The following is a 17,285-nucleotide window of genomic DNA, read 5'->3' as shown; positions in this document are numbered from 1 at the left end:
ATACCCCAAGCAAAATGAGATAGAGGAAGAGAAAAACGAATGATTGCAAAATATCACTTGGGGGCAAATGAAAAGTAACAGCTTGAATATGCATGCTTGTAAATTATTAGAGGTTGTGATTTTGTGTATAAAACCACCTGTATTTCCTAGCCAGTTGCTAATAAGAAACTATACCTTGTATTGTATAGATTTATCACTTGTAAAAGAGATGTTAGAGCATGCAAATTTGCAGCAGCTGCTAGAAAATGCTAAGGCAAAAGCTAGAAAGATTCTAAGATGATGGTAGTGTTACAAAGCAAGTAATGGAACAAATTAAGAGGGTGGGAGATCTCCACTGGTAAGAAATTTCTTTGGTTAGTCCCTCACTGCCATCAGCACCTTCAACATGCTGATGCACTCTGTAATAGTTACTCTGCTAATTTAAATCTGTGTGTGCTTTGCCATATTAGTGACTTGTTACTGGATGCAGCAGGTGAAACTCTGCATTGACAACAAGGTGCAAGGACTGAAGTTGACCAAGTGCCTGCTGTCACAGTCAAGGGCAAGACTGGGTTGGCCTCTGTGTTTGCCACCAAGAAGAACTTTAACTCTGCTTTTGTCTGCAACCAAGCAGGCATAAAGCGGTGGAGACACATGCCATGCCAGACCTTGATATGAGGGATGACCTCCGCTGTTATCAGAGAGCCATCCAGGAGAAAAAGGGCAGGCCCAGCTGTGTACAGCTATCGACAGGACCATCCTGACTGCTAGTGAACAGTATAAAGCTGCAGAACTCAACAACATAAAGAAACACCAATGACAGAAATCTTTGTAATATCTGTTCTATTATGTGTGACCACGGGTAACAGACAAGCACACTGGGCACATCTGTTAAATCCCCAATATTCCTACCTGTTACACGGTGTGTAGGATTCACTGGTATGCCACATGCTATAAAGGTTCAAGTGACTTCAAATCAGACTAATCTTAATGAAATAATGCTACCTAGAGTAGTGGGTTGTTATGTTACACAAGTCAAGCAGTGATAAGCAGAAACACCAAACTGTAAAAAACTTTTAGTAAAACTAAAAAGGGGGAGATGTGGAGACAGTGTTCTCACAGGAGAATGAATATTTGGTACATGAGCTCTGAATAACTCTGAAAGATACAGCAAGGCTGTGGGAGGCCCGAGGAAGCTTAAGCAAGCAAGATAAGAAGAAGCTGGAATTCACTGAGTTATGAGAACTGTGGACTGTTGGCAAGGATTTGAGGTCAAGTTCTCACACCTGTGCTTAACCAATTATATGTTAGTCACTAAGGGTCTTCAAGACAAGTATCCAATCATGATATGCCAAATTGCTGTAGGTGTGTGTAAGCAATAGTATGTAAGGAGTTAATGCTTTGCAATAAATGGCTTTTTGTCTGATCATATTGATCTCTGATTGAGTCCATTCCACGACAGCACACCCTCTCTCCCCCAACTGCCCCATCCCAAACACGGTGGCAATTCAGAAACGTAGGTATTGCCAGGTCTATTTTACAAGAATAAAACCAGCATTGTTCCTTCTACTGATGTAGGTTCCTCATGCTTAGAAATACATGTACAGAATACAGTGAAGCATGCTGGGTCATGTGGGCTGTATAATGTTCTCCATCCAGCTGAGACCAGCATGAGGATGTGTTCAATGCCTTTTGCTGAGACTGTTAAAAAAAGGCCATGGAACCTCTGAGAACCCAATTTGACACCCGGCAGGACACTGTGCAGCTAAGGGGGATGCAGAGAAACAAAGCTAACAAGAAAAACAATCTCTGATCACCTATAAGCCATGATTTTTTTTAAAAAAAAACAAAGTTCATCCATACAACTTCCAGGTATCCAGCGCAAAAGTGAAGCCAAGGGGGTTGTAGATTTTCTGTCTTCTGCTTCCCACTGACATTGCTTGCAGAGCACTTCCTTTGCCTACATCTCTTTAGGGATTTAATGGGCACCTCAGTAATGCTGCCAGCTCTCACCCTGCAAAGGTTTGCACCTGGTTTTATCACTGGTATTGCTAAAGATGGTTCTTGCCTGTTCACAGTGATATGATATATTGCTTGCTATATTGTACACCTGCAATTGGTAGCATCTTGGTACTGCATCTTGGGCCTGGGATGAAGTGACCCTCTTAAAACAATAAGGAATTCATGGGCACAGATATTGGTTGTGTTTGAAGGAACAAAGGAAAACAATCAGGACTGATAGCAGTAAAGGATAACTTATTTGACAGCTTGGCAACATGACCATTCAGTTAACTAATGTGACAAAAGAATTAACTTTTAAGGTGTCCTGAAATGAACTGATGGGAAACTCTGGAGTAGGCAGTAATGCTTGGAGCTATGTGTCTGTCTCTGTGCTTTTCCAATTCTGGCTGCCTTTAAGTTGGGAATGACTGGTTCCTAAATGTGAGGGTGCACAAACAGCCAGACCAGTATAGGGGATATGATGGTCCTCAATTCCTGAGTAGTGGCACCACAAATCCTACAGCAAAATTTTGGAAGCATCAATGTCAGCTCCAAACCACAACATAATCAAGATCATGTACAAGAACAACAAAGAGATTATCCTCCTCCTTTTAAAATATTAAATAGCTTCTCAAAGTGACTGAACCCTTTCCCCAGAAGTGAAAATATAAGTGTTGTGGTTTAAAACCCCACCTCAATCTCCCGCAGTACAACACACCCCTTTCCCCCCCCCCCCCCACCTCCCCACTCCCGGAGGGATGGGGAGGAGAACCGGAGGAATACAACTCCCACGGATTGAGATAAAACCAATCCAGCAATTAAGGTATAACACAAATCACTACTGCTACCACTAATAAAGCAATGTTAGGGGAAATAAACAAGGAGAGAGAATACGATACCACCCGCTGTAACGAGCCCAACCCAGAAGAGAGCTAACCCCCTCCCCCCTTCCAGCCAACTTCCAGTTACCTCCCCGAGCATGACGTGCTGTGGTATGGAATACCTCCCCGACTAGCCCAGGCCAGGCGCCCTATCTCTCCCTCCTCCCGGCCTCCCCTCCTCCCTGGCAGAGCATGAGCTTAGAAAAGGCCTTGGACCAAAACCAAACATTTAAGCAGTAACTCAAAAACGTATGCGCTCCCAGCCCAAAAGTCAAAACACAGCACTGCACCAGCCACCAAGAAGGAGAAAAAAATGACTGCTACTGCTGAACCCATGACACTAAGCAATCCACAAAGATGATGAATTAGGGAATGCTCAGCCTTTTGAACCATTGATAGATATTGCTCCATTTTTAGGTCTTCAAGGGGATGTCGAGTTTTAAGTGCAGTCAGCAACTCAGACCCAAGCAGCCCACTCACTCACTCCACCACCTTCCTCCCCTCCAGTTCCCGGAGGAGAATCAAAAGAATGTAACTCCCATGGGCTGAGAAAAGAGCAATCCAGTAACTAAGGTATAAAACACACCACTACTGCTACCACCAATAATAATAATGATAAGGGAAATAACAAGGGAAGAGAATACAAATGCTCACCACCTGCCGATACCCAGCCCGACCGAACAGTGAACTAGACCTTCTGGGCAACTCTCAGTTTACATCCTGGGCATGACATGCTGTGGTATAGAATCATAGAATCATAGAATAGTTAGAGTTGGAAAGGACCTTAAGATCATCTAGTTCCAACCCCCCTGCCATGAACAGAGACACCTCACACTAAACCATATCACCCAAGGCTCTGTCCAACCTGGCCTTGAACACCGCCAGGGATGGAGCATTCACAGCTTCCCTGGGCAACCCATTCCAGTGCCTTACAACCCTTACAGTAAAGAACTCCTTCCTTACATCCAATCTAAACTTCCCCTGTTTAAGTTTTAACCCATTACCCCTTGTCCTATCACTACAGTCCCTAATGAAGAGTCCCTCCCCAGCATGCCTATAGCCCCCTTCAGATACTGGAAGGCTGTTACAGTTAATATATCCTCTGCAGGTTTCTCTATCTTGAAATGCTTTTTGGGAATATAATGTTTTTCTTTTTCTTGTCTATAACACATTCAAAAAGTCTTTAATGAAGTAGTACATAGGCTTTTCATTACAAACATTTTGCTTTCTCACTGTGCCTCCTCAAGCTATACTGTTAAAGACTGCAGATCACGACTAGGATGAATAAATAAAAGTAGTATTTACTTACAAAGGAAATAGCTATAGAAAATGTTAAATTTTATTATGACCCTGAAACTTCTCTGAACAATATATTTAGAGTCACAGAATTTTACACCTTATACCAAATGGACATTAAATGTCTATTGTAGCTCTTCCTAAGCACTAGATTCCCAAGGAAAGCAGGAATAAACAAGCATGTCTGGCTGCATGATCAGACATCAGCTGAGTTCCCTTATTATTGTCTGGGAAGTCCCTATCTCTTAAGAGTCCATTTACAATTATGACAAGCAGAATGCAATCTACCCCAAGAGCTCTCAAACCTGTGAATACCTCTTTGGTTAGCTTGGGTCAGGTGTTCTATCTCTGCTTCCTCCCAGCTTCCCTCCTCCCTGGCAGACAATGAGACTCAGAAAGTCCTTGGTCAGAGTAAACATTACTTAGCAACAACTAAAAACACTGGTGTTATCAGTGCTGTTCCCAGGATGAAAGTCAAAACCACAGTACTGCGCCAGCTTCTAAGAAGGAGAAAAAGGGACTGCTACTGCTGAACCCAGGACAGTATCAACCCCTTATTACATACCATTCATGTCATGCTCATATCCCACATTTGCAGTATACTATCACTCTTATATATATACATATATATATATATACATCCACGCACATACAGAGAGAGAGATCATTCATTAGTGCATGGGCCAATCCCTATAAAGCTGATGAGTTCATTCGATCCATAATATAGGGCTCCATCTCTTGTAACAGTCTTTCAGATCAGGACAGGCTGTGTGCAGTTTTGGATTGCTGCCTGCTGATAACACCGCAGAACTCATCTGGTTTCATCAAAGTTCATTCTCTGTTCAGATGATGGTCAGAGGGAAGTCAGGGCCAGTCACTGGTGACCTGAAGGCATCTAGTTGGTGGGCTATAAAAGTGCTACATAGCAGGCAACAGTATACAATTCAGTTCATTAACAGTTTTCCCCTAAAATCAAATCACCTTAAGGGACACATCAGACTTCCCCATCCTCCCACATTACCCACCAAGTATAGCCAGGTCTCTGAGCAAAAGCAGTCCTATGAGTGGGTTTACCTTTATCTGAAGCAGGAATAACCCAGACTGTCTTCCCAGCAAATTCTTCATGTGCACCACAGGAACTTTGTTCCCCTCTACAATATGTAAAAGTTATGACTGGGCTGGGCCAGCCCTGTTGGCAGATCCTCTGGTGTTGACCAACTAGGTGGCCTTTGGTGTGTATCCCAATGCTTGAAAGTTCCCCCACCCATTGCTCTCAGTGTAGTTTTTAACAGCCCATTGTACCGTTTTATTTTCCCAGAGGCTGGTGTATGATAGGGGATGTGATATACCCACTCAATGCCATGCTCTTTGGACCAAATGTCTAAAGGTTATTCTGGAATTGAGTCCCATTGTCTGACTCAATTCTCTCTGGGGTGCCATGTCGCCACAAAATCTGTTTCTCAAGGCCCAGTATGGTGTTCCGGGCAGTGGTGTGGGGCACAGCGTATGTTTCCAGACATCCAGTGGTTGCTTCCACCATGGTAAGCACATGGCGCTTGCCTTGGCAGGTTGGTGGGAGTGTGATATAGACAATTTGCCAGGCCTCCCATATTTATACTTCAGCCATCATCCTCCATACCAAAGAGACGTTAACCTTTTGGCTTGCTTAATTGCAGCACATGTTTCTCACTCATGAATAACGTGGGCAATAGTGTCCATTGTTAAGTCCATCCCTCGATCAAGGGCCCATCTGTATGTTGCATCTGTGCCCTGAAGGCCTGAAGTGTCATGGGACCACCTGTCTTAAAATAAATCACCCTTATGTTGCCATTCTAAGTCCATCAGAGCCACTTCCATCTTAGCAGCTTTATCCACCTATTGGCTGTTCTGCTGTTCCTCAGTGGACTGACTCTTGGCTACATGGGCATCTACATTGCATATCTTCACCACCATGTTCTGCATCCAGGCAGCGATATCTTGCCATAATGCAGCAGCCCAGATGGGTTTACCTCTGCTTTGCCAGTTGCTCTGCTTCCATTGCTGAAACCACCCCCACAGGGCATTTGCCACCATCCGTGAGTCAGTATAGAGATAAAGTACTGCCCACTTTTCTCATTCAGCAAAGTCCAGGGCCAGCTGGATGGCTTTCACCTCAGCAAACTGACTCGATTCACCCTCTCCTTCAGCAGTTTCAGCAACTTGTTGCTGAGGAATCCATACAGTTGCCTTTCATCTCTGATGCTTTCCCACAATACGGCAGGACCCATCAGTAAATAAAGCACACTGCTTTTCACTTTCTGACAGTTTATTATATGGTAGGGCCTCTTCAGCATGCATCACCTCCTCCTCTGATGACATTCCAAAATCATTGCCCTCTGGCCAGTCCCTGATGACTTCTAGAATGCCTGGACGACTGGGATTTCCTATCCGAGCTCATTGTGTAATTAGTGCAGCCCATTTACTCCAAGTAGCAACCCTACCTTTAAACATTCAGCCTAGCATGGGCAACCTGGGTGCCAGGAGGAGCTGTGCTTCAGTGCCAATCACTTCTGAAGCAGCTCGAACCCCTTCATAGGCTGCCAGTATCTCTTTCTCCGTTGGGGTATAGCTGGCCTCAGATCCTTTGTATCCCCGACTCCAAAAGCCGAGGGGTCGACCTCGAGCCTCCCCTGGAGTTTTCTGCCAGAGGCTCCAGGTAGGACCATTCTCCCTGGCTGTGGTGTACAGTACATTTTTTACATCTGGACCAGTCCGGACTGGTCCAAGGGCCAAACTATCTCGCGTTTAATTTGATCAAAGGCTTGTTCTGCTCAGGGCCCCATTTAAAATCGTTCTTCTGAGTCACATGATAGAGAGGGCTTACAATCGAACTGTAATTTGGAATATGCATTCTCCAGAACCCCACAGCACCCAAGAAAGCTTGTGTTTCTTTCATATTAGTTGGTGGAGACATTGCTGTTATCCTGTTGATCACATCTGTGGGGATCTATGTCCATCTTCCCATTTTATTCCCCGGAATTGTATCTCCTGTGCACATCCCTTGACCTTACTCCGTTTTATGGCAACAAAAGGATTTCAGCAGGATATGGATTATTTCCCTCCCTTTCTCAAAGAGTTCTTCCTCTTTATCACCCCACACAATAATGTCATCAATGTATTGCAGGTGTTCTGGAGCTTGCCCCTGTTCCAGAGCCATGGCAAACGGTAGGGCTGTGTTTCCACCCCTGGGGCAGTTGGTTCCAAGTGAACTGTACACCCTTCCAAGTAAAAGCAAACTGTGGCCTGCTCTCTTCTTCCAAAAGAACTGAGAAAAATGCATTGGCAATATCAATCGTGGCATACCGCTTGGCGGCCTTTGACTCTAATTCATACTGAAGTTCTAGCATGTCCGGTATGGCAGCACTCACTGGTGGTGAGACTTCATTCAGGCCACGATAGTCTACTGTTAGTCTCCACTCTCAGTTAGACCTTCACGTTGGCCATATGGGGCTGTTAAAGGGTGAGTGGGTCCTGCTAATCACTCCCTAACTCTCCAGATCACCTTATGGATGGGAATCAGGGAGTCTCGGTTGGTGCCATATTGCCGCCAGTGCACTGTTGTGGTTGCCATTGGCACTTGTTGCTCTTTGACTTTCAGGAACCCCACAAAAGAAGGATCCTCTGAGAGACCAGGCAAGGTGGACAACTGCTCAAATTCCTCAGTCTCCAAAGCAGCAACACTAAAAGCTCATTGGTACCCTTTTGGGTCTTTGAAGTACCCTCTCCTGAGGTAGTTTATGCAGAGGATGCATGGAACTTATAATAAATGCTCGGAGCAATGTAGTGATATTCCAGCCACTCCAGCCAATGAGCCGGGTTCATTTGGAGCTCAGCTCAGATGCCTCTATACAAATGCCCGTAGGATGGGGAGCAAACAAGAGGAATTAGAGATGTGGGCACTTCTAAGGTGGTATGATAGAATAGGCATCACAGAAACATGATAGGATGGCTCCTATGACAGGAGTGTTGTAATGGAAGGTTACAGGCTCTTTAGAAAAGACAGACCCTGAAGGCGGGAAGGGGGAGTTGCTCTTTATGTTAGGCTTAGGCTGGAGAGTATGGAAGACTCTCTAGGGACAGGTGATCAGTCAACAGAGAATCTGTGGGTCAGAGTTAAAGGAAGAACAGTGATGGGAGACATTACTGTGGGGATCTGTTGCAGACCGCCTGATAAACAGGAATCTGCGGATGAAGCCCTCTATAGACAGACAGGAACTGTCTCATGCTCGCAGGCCCATGTCCTCATGGGGACTTCAACCACCCTGACATCTGCTAAAGGGACGGTACGGCCCAGCACAAGCAATGCAGGAGGTTTCTCAATTGTGTGGAAGACAACTTCCTTCTGCAAGTAATGGAGGAGCTGACAAGGAGAGGTGCCATGCTTGACCTCTGGCTCAACAAGAGGGAAGGACTTGTTGGAAATGTGATGCTCCAGGGGAGCCTTGGTTGCAGCAATCCCGAGATGGTCGAATTCGAGATCCTCAGGACAGGGAGAAGAGTGTGCAGCAAGCTCACTGCTCTGGACTTCAAGAGAGCAAACTTTGGCCTCTTCAGGAATCTGCTTAGAAAGGTTCTGTGGGATATAGCTCTAGAGGGCAGGGGGGCCCAAGACTGTTGGTTAATATTCAAGGATCGCCTGCTACAAGCTCAAGAGTGTTGCATCCCAAATGTAAAGAAGCGCAGTAGGAGGGCCAAAAGACCTCCTTGGATGCATAAGGAGCTGCTGAGGAAATTTTGAGCAGAAAAAAAGAGGCTTATAAAAGGTGGAAGCAAGGACAGGTGGCCTGAGATGAATACAGGGATGTTGTCCGGGAAGATAGGGACCAGGTTAAGAAAGCGAAGGCCTAGTTAGAATTAAACTTGCCTAGGGATGTTAAAGATAACAGGAAGGGATTCTATAGGTATGTAGCAGCCAAAAAGCAGACTAGGGACAAGGTAGGCCCCCTCTGGAAACTATCGGGAGAACTGGCTACACAAGATTTGAAGAAGGCTGAGGTTCTGAATGGCTTCTTTTCGGTCTTCACTGGCAAAGACTCTGACCACACCACCCAATTCTTGGAAGGCAGACACAGGGACTATGAGAATGAATAACTTAAGCTTACTGTAGGAAAGTATCTGGTTGGAGACCATCTTAAGAACCTGAACATACACAAGTCCATGGGCCCTGATGAAATCCATCCATGGGTCCTGAAGGAGCTGGCAAATGAAGTTGCTAATCCACTGTCCATCATATTTGAAAAATCATGGAAGTCATGTGAAGTTATCAACAACTGGAAAAAGGAAAATATAACCTCCATTTTCAAGAAGAGGAAAATGGATAACCCAGGGAATTACAGACCAGTCAGTCTCACCTCTGTGCCTGGCAAAATCTGGGAGCAGATTCTCTTGGAAGGCATGCTAGGGCACATGAAAAAGAGCAACATGCTTGGTGACAGCCAGCATGGCTTCACTAAGGGAAAATCATGCCTGACCAATTTGGTGGTGGTGTGGTTTAAACCAAGTCTGCACAGCTCGTTCACCCACTCCCCCCCTTGCTCCCCCAACTCCTGGAGAGTTAGGAAGGAGAATCCAAAGAATGTAGCCCCCATGAGTTGAGATAAGAACAGTTTAATAGCTAAGGCACAACACAAATCACTACTGCCATTACTACTACAAATAATAATGATAAAGCCAATGACAAGTGAAGAGAATACAACACCTCACCAACCACCGACCCATAACTCACCCCACCCTGCTACTGCTCAAACCAGGAGAGGTGGCCTTCTATGATGGGGCTACAAAAGTGATGGACAGGGGTGGAGCAGTTGACGTTGTTTACCTGGATTTGTGCAAAGTGTTCAACACTGTCCCACACAACATCCTTGTCTCTAAATTGGAGAGATATCAATTTGACAGGTGGACCACTTGGTGGATAAAGAACTGGCTGGATGGGCACATGATAAATGTCGTGGTCAATGGCTCAATGTCCGGCTGGAGACGAGTAAGGAGTGGTGTCCCTCAGGGATCGGTGTTGGGACCAGTCTTGTTTGACATCTTTGTCGGTGATATGGACAGTGGGATTGAGTGAACCCTCAGCGAGTTTGCAGATGACACTAAGCTGTGTGTTTTGGTGGATACACTGGAGGGATGGAATGCCATCCAGAGGGACCTTGACATGCTTTTGAGGTGGGCTGATGGCAACCTCATGAAGTTTAACCATGCCAAGTGCAAAGTCCTACACCTGGGTCGGAGCAATCCCAGGCACAGCTACAGATTGAGCAAAGAGATTCTGAACAGCCCTTTGGAGAAGGGCTTGAATGTGTTGGTCAATGAGAAAATTAACATGAGTCGGCAGTGTACCCTTGCAGCCCAGAAAGCCAACCATATACTGGCCTGCATCAAAAGAAGCGTGACCAGCAGGTCAAAGGTGGTAATCCTGCCCCTCTACTCTGCTCTTGTGAGACCTCACTTGGAGTATTGTGTGCAGTTCTGGTGTCCTCAACATAAAAAGTTATGGGTCTGTTGGAACAAGTCCAGAGGAGGGCCACAAGGATGGTCAGGGGGCTGGAGCACCTCCCGTATGTAGGTAGGCTGAGAAAGTTGGGGCTTTTCAGCCTGGATATGAGAAGGTCGCATGGAGACCTCATGGCAGCCTTCCAGTATCTGAAAGGAGCCTATAAAGATGCTGGAGAGGGACTCTTCATTAGGGACTGTAGGGAGTAATGTGTTAATACTTAAACAGGGGAGTTTTAGACTGTGTATAAGGAAGAAATTCTTTACTGTGAGGGTGGTGAGGTACTGGAATGCGTTGCCCAGGGAGGTTGTGAGTGCTCCATCCCTGGCAGTATTCAAGGCCAGGTTGGACGAATCCTTGTGTGGCATGCTTTAGTGTGAGGTGATCCTCCCCATGGCAGGGGGATTGGAACTAGATGATCTTAAGTTCCTTTACAATCCTAACTCTTGTATGATTCTATGATTCTAACCTCCGGACCAGTCACAATGGCATACTTTTGCCATTTCCTCCCAGTCAGGCTGATTTCAGCCTCTCGTACTGTCAACTCTTGGGATCCTCCTGTCACTCCAGAAATATAGATGGCTTCCACCCTTTGACAGCTTGATGGCGTCAGGGTACACTGTGCACTGGTATCTACTAGAGCCCTATACTTTTGTGGGACTTATGTGCCAGGCCATCTGATCCGCACAGTCCAGTAAATCCGATTGTCCCCTACTTCCACCTGGCTGGAGGCAGGGCACCTCTAATAGTCATCATAACGTTGGACACTTAAGTCTTGTTGAAAGGGATTATTCTTCATTATCACAGGAGCTGGGTGACGTGTGACGTATACCTTCTGTATGTTCTCTCTCAAACAATAGGACTCCTTTTGTTAATAGCTGAGACATGTGTTGTTACATGTGAGGAGCTGGATAAATCATCCCTCAAGTGTTTGAGATCCTGGGACAGTTTTTCCACAGCTGAGATGATGGAAGGGGTGAGACTGTCTTCGAAGTCTCAGAGTTTATGAATCATTTCATCAACTGTTAGTGGTACTATGTCATTCCAGGTTACTGTTGCCAACGAATGTGCATATGATGACGGTGCATTCCGTGTAATTTTTCACCACATGGGTCGTGTACACTCGAATTCATCTGAGTCTATGGGTATATCCCCATTATTCCGCTTAGTGCGTCAGATCATCTCTGCGATGGCTGATTCCCTCAGAGACTGGATGCCTTTGTCTGAAGTAGTACACTTGGCCAAACAACTCATAACATCGTCCTTGTATGGAAACCATTCTTTCAGAGCTGCCAAGAGCCACCTCCAAAGACTGAGGGACTTTCTCTCTCTTGCAATTGTTTTGTCAGTTCCCCCTTCTCTAGCAAGTGATCCCAGCTGCTTGGCTTCTGTACCTTCTAGTTCGTGACCATTGGCCCCATTATCCCAGCACTGGAGAAAACAGGTGATGATGTGCTCCCCTGGTTGATGGGTAAAATCTTTTCTCATATTCCGTAGCTCAGTTGAGGTCTGAGGTTGAGAAGTCACCTCTTCTTCTTCTTCTTCTTCATCATGTGATGATGACTCCTAATCAAATGCTGGACCAGGTGATTAATACATTTTTTTCTTCATCTTCCTTCACCCTTCTTGCCTCCTTTTTGCTTTTTCTTTTGCGTACAGGGGCAACCGATATTGGTACGAATTGGTCCTCTGGTTTAGCTGCAGTGATTATCACTGTAGTTTGAGTAGCGACTGTACTTGTCGCTGGGGGTGGTGTAGCTGCTCTGCTTGGAGCTGCGGTAGTTGCGCTGTCCGTTGCAGCCAAAATTTGAGTAGCTACTGTACTTGTTGCTGGGGGTGGTGTAGCTGCTGTGCTTGGAGCTGGAGTAGCTACGCTGACCGTTGCTTTGCCCTCAGATCCTGGGACAGTTTTTTTCATTTTGAAGGTGCTGGATAGTGTTGAACAAGGCTCTGTAAGCATAAGCCAAGCACCAGCACGTTGCCATGATTTGTCCATTTCTGGTATGGCCAGAATGACAACACACCTCATATAAGTGTTTTACTAATTTTTCTGAATTTTGCACTTGTTCGGTGGTGAAATTCCAAAGTACTGGAGGGTCCCACTGACCTAGATACTTGCCCATACTATCCCACACACCCTGCCACTCATGGCTGTCCAGCCTCGGGGAAAATCTCTTGGTCCTCCTATATCTTCTTTTAACCCCAGAGAAGATCCAAACCTGACTCTGCTTAACTCTTGAAATCAGACGAAATGGTCGTGGGCAAAACACACTCTGATGCCAATGAAAGCTGGTCAGTATTCAAGGATCACCTGCAAGCTCAGGGGCAATGCATCCTGACAAAGTCAAGCAGGAACTCCAGGAGGCCTGCATGGATGAACAAGCAGCTCCTGGACAAACTCCAGCATAAAAAGGAGGCCTACAGAGGGTGGAAGCAAAGACAGGTAGCCTAAAAAGAATATAGAGAAATTGAGCAGCCAGGCTTCAGTTTAGAGAAAATAAAGCCCTGACAGAACTGTATCTGGCCAGGGACATTGAGGGCAACAAGAAAAACTTCTATAGGTACAATACAGATAAAAAGAAGACAAGGGAAAATATGGGCCCTTTCCAGAAAGGAACAGGAGGCTTGTTAACCCAGGACATGGAGAAGGCTGGAAAATGACGTTTTTGTCTTGGTCTTCACTGGCAAGAGCTCCATCCACACTTACCAAGTCACAGAAGGCAAAGGCATCGACTGGGATATTGAAGAACCACCTGCTGTAGAAGAAGATAAGGTTCAAGATCATCTAAGGAATCTAAAGGTGCTTAAGTCCATGGGACCTGATGAGATGCATCTGTGGGTCCTGAGGGAAGTGGCAGATGATGTTACTAAGCTGTTATCCATCATATCTGAGAAATCATGGCAGTCTGGTGAAGTTCCTGCAGATTGGAAAAGGGGGAATATAACCCCCATTTTTAAAAAGGGAAACAAGGAAGACCCAGGGAAATGCAGGCCAGTCAGTCTCACCTCAGTGTCCCCTGGCAAGATCATGGAACAGATCCTTCTGAAAAATATACTAAGGCACATGGATAATAAGGGGGTGATTGCTAACAGCCAACATGGCTTTGCTAAGGGCAAATTGGTGGCCTTCTATGATGAGTCTACGGAACTGATGGATCTACCTGGACTTGTGAAAAGCATTTGACACTGTCCCGCATGATATCCTTGTCTCTAAATTGGAGAGACATGGATTTGATGGATGGACCAGTCACTGGATAAAGAATTGGCTGGATGTTTGCACTGAGTTGCTGTCAATGGCTTAATGTTCACATGGAGACCAGTGACGAGTGGTGTACCTCAGGGGTCGGTGTTGGGACCCATCCTGTTCAACATCTCTGTTGGAGACGTGGACAGTGGGATTGAGTGTGTCCTCAGCAAGGTTGCTGATGACACCAAGCTGTGTGGTTCAGTTGATATGCTGGAGGGAAGGAATGCCATCCAGAGCGACCTTGACACACTTGAGAGGTGGGCCAATGCCAACCTCATGAAGTCAAACAAGGCCAAGTGCAAAGTCCTGCACCCGGGTCAGGGCAATCCCAAGTACAAATACAGTCTGGAAACTAGATTGATAGCAGCCCCCTGAGGAGGACTTGGGGGTGTTGGTTGATGAGAAGCTCAACATGAGTCAGCAGTGTGTGCTTGCAGCCCAGAAAGCCAGCCTTATGCTGGGCTGCTTCAAAATGAGTGTGGCTATCAGGGTGAGGGAGGTGATTCTACTCCTCTACTCTGCTTTCATGAGACACCACTTGGAGCACTGCATTCAGCTCTGGGGCCCCCAGCATGGACCTGTTGGAGGAAGTCTAGGGGCAGGCCACAAAGATAATCATAGGGCTGGAGACCTCTCCATAGAAGACAGGCTGAGAGAGTTGGTCTTGTTCAGCCTGGAGAAGAGAAAGCTCCAGGAGACCTTATAGTAGCCTTCTAGTACTTAAAGAGGGCCTACAAGAAATCTGGGGAGGAACTTTTTACAAGGGCATGTAGTGACAGAAAAAAGGGGTAATGGCTTTAAGATTCAAACCGGCCATCAACTGCCATTCTCTATCATTTGCTGAGGTGAGTAGCTGGAGAGAAGACGCCTGCAACACCGGAGCAGAGCGGGGAGAGATCAGCGTCCAGGAGCTTCACCACAGAGCGACAAGAGCCACTGAGGAGGGAGCCCCAAGTCCTCAACAGGACTTGCCCAGGAGCCAGCTGCTCAGCTTACACGAGGGGCTGACTCACCGGGGGGGTGGAACTAGGAGGAGTGGCACCAGCTGTGAGTGGTTAAAAACCTACCCAGGGAGCGCGGCGACCAGGAGCGTGGCGACCAGAGCGGGTCGAGGCAGTTCGCACGGGCTGGCAAGCGGGCTGGCAAGCGGGCTAACCACCTTATCAACAGGACTCGCCTGGAGCTCAGGAGGGGAAGGAGTGCTTGTTTGTGTGGAGAGACGTAGATGGATCATTCGACCAGATAGATCATGGTTACAACATGATCAAAAGCGGTAGTGAGTAATAATGTGGGTATCCAGACTGAGCCTTCCTGCAGACATGCAGCCATGCAGGTCTCTGGCTGCAGCAAATGCCTGAGCCTGGCACTTGTATTGGAGGGAGCCAGTGACACTGCTTGTGTTCGCTGTGAGCAAATAAATGATCTGCTCAGGCAGGTGATTGAACTGAGGGAGGAGGTAAAAAGGTTGAGAGCCATCAGGGAATGCAAAAGTGAAATAGATTGGTGGAGCCACACCCTAAGGCAGGGGCAGAGGGAAGTGGTTGAACAAGTGACGGATCCCCTTCCCTCCTACCATCAGACAGAAGGAAAGAACTTAAGGGACAAGGATGTATGGAGGGAGGTCCCTCCTCGGAGAGGTAAGCGAAAACCCCTGCAATCCCTTCCTCCCTCCCAGTTGCCCTTGAATAACAGGTATGAGGTCTTGGAACTAGATGGCCAGGTAAATGGAGATGGAGAGGTACATCTATCTAGTGAGTCACCTAGGGCTTGTCACTCACCCCCATGCCTTAGAACTTCCCCAACCAAGAAGAAAAGAAGAGTAATTGTGGTGGGTGACTCCCTTCTGAGAGGAACAGAAGGGCCCATTTGTCGACCGGATCCATCCCACAGGGAAGTCTGCTGCCTACCTGGGGCTCAGATTAGAGATGTTAAAAAGAAACTCTCTGATCTGGTGCAGCCCTCTAACTACTATCCGCTGCTGGTTTTTCAGGTTGGCAGTGATGAAATTATTACAAGGAGGGCAAGGGCAATGAAGAGAGACTTCAGGGCCCTGGGACAGCTGGTTAAAGGGTCTGGAGCGCAAGTGGTGTTTGCCTCCATACCTGTTACAAGCAAGGGTGAAGAAATAAATAGGAAGAGTCTGCAGATTAATGTATGGCTATGTGACTGGTGCCATAGGCAGGGGTTTGGATTTTTCAATCATGGGCTGCTGTATGAGACACCTGTTTTGCTGGTAGCAGGTGGGATACAGCAGTCCCAGAGGGGGAAAAGGGTTTTGGGGCAGGAGCAGGAGTTAGCAGGGCTTATTGACAGGGCTTTAAACTAGATATGAAGGGGGGAGGGGATTTAACTGGGCCTGTTAGGGACAAGCCCAAGAGAAACATGCTAGGGCTTGAAGGATGGCAGACTAGGGAGGACTATCAATCTATTGTTTCATTTGTGGGAAAGGATAGTTTAGACCCTGTCCCGCAGGTGAAAAAGGGTACTAGGACAAGAGTTAGCAGAGCTAACTCACAGAGCTTTAGGTTAGATTCAAAGTGTGAGGGGGTCGTACCAGAACTAGTGAGGCATTGTTCTAGTATTAATGAAGACCAAAAGGCCTCCCACCTCCCAAAGGTGCCATCAGTGTGCTCTGCTCTCTCCCTGAAATGTCTGTACACCAATGCACACAGCATGTGGAATAAACAGGAGGAGTTAGAAGTCTGTGTGTGGTCTAAATTTTATGACCTAGTGGCAATTACAGAGACATGGTGGGACAGCTCACATGACTGGAATGTGGTCATGGATGGCTATGTCCTTTTTAGGAAAGATAGGTCAGCAAAGCGAGGTGGTGGAGTTGCTCTTTATGTGAGAGAGCGACTAGAAAGTATTGAGTTCTGTCCAGGGGCAGATGAGGAGAAAGTGGAATGTCTGTGGGTACGAATTAAGGGACAGACTGGTACGCGTGATACAGTTGTGGGAGTCTATCATAGACCTCCTGATCAGGATGAAGGAGTTGATGAGGCTTTCTACAGGCAACTGGAAGTAGCCTCGCGACTACATGCCTTAGTCCTCATGAGGGATTTTAACTACCCTGATATTTGCTAGAAGACTCACACAGCCAGTCGTTCACAGTCTAGGAGGTTCCTCCAGTGCATTGATGATAACTTTTTAATGCAAATGGTGGACAAACCAACTAGATATAGCGCTGCTAGACTCACCAACAAGGAGGGTTTGGTTGAAGTGGTGATGGTCAATGGCAGCCTTGGCTGCAGTGACCATGAGATGGTGGAGTTTAGGATCCTGTGTGGGAGGAATAGAATACCTAGCAAGGCCACAGTTCTGGATTTCCAAAGGGCCAACTTTGGCC

Source organism: Melopsittacus undulatus (assembly GCF_012275295.1).
Source record: "Melopsittacus undulatus isolate bMelUnd1 chromosome W unlocalized genomic scaffold, bMelUnd1.mat.Z SUPER_W_unloc_2, whole genome shotgun sequence".
In the NCBI taxonomy this organism is placed as follows: Eukaryota; Metazoa; Chordata; class Aves; order Psittaciformes; family Psittaculidae; genus Melopsittacus; species Melopsittacus undulatus.
The sequence above is the reverse complement of the archived record's forward strand: the minus strand, read 5'-3'. Positions refer to the sequence as shown.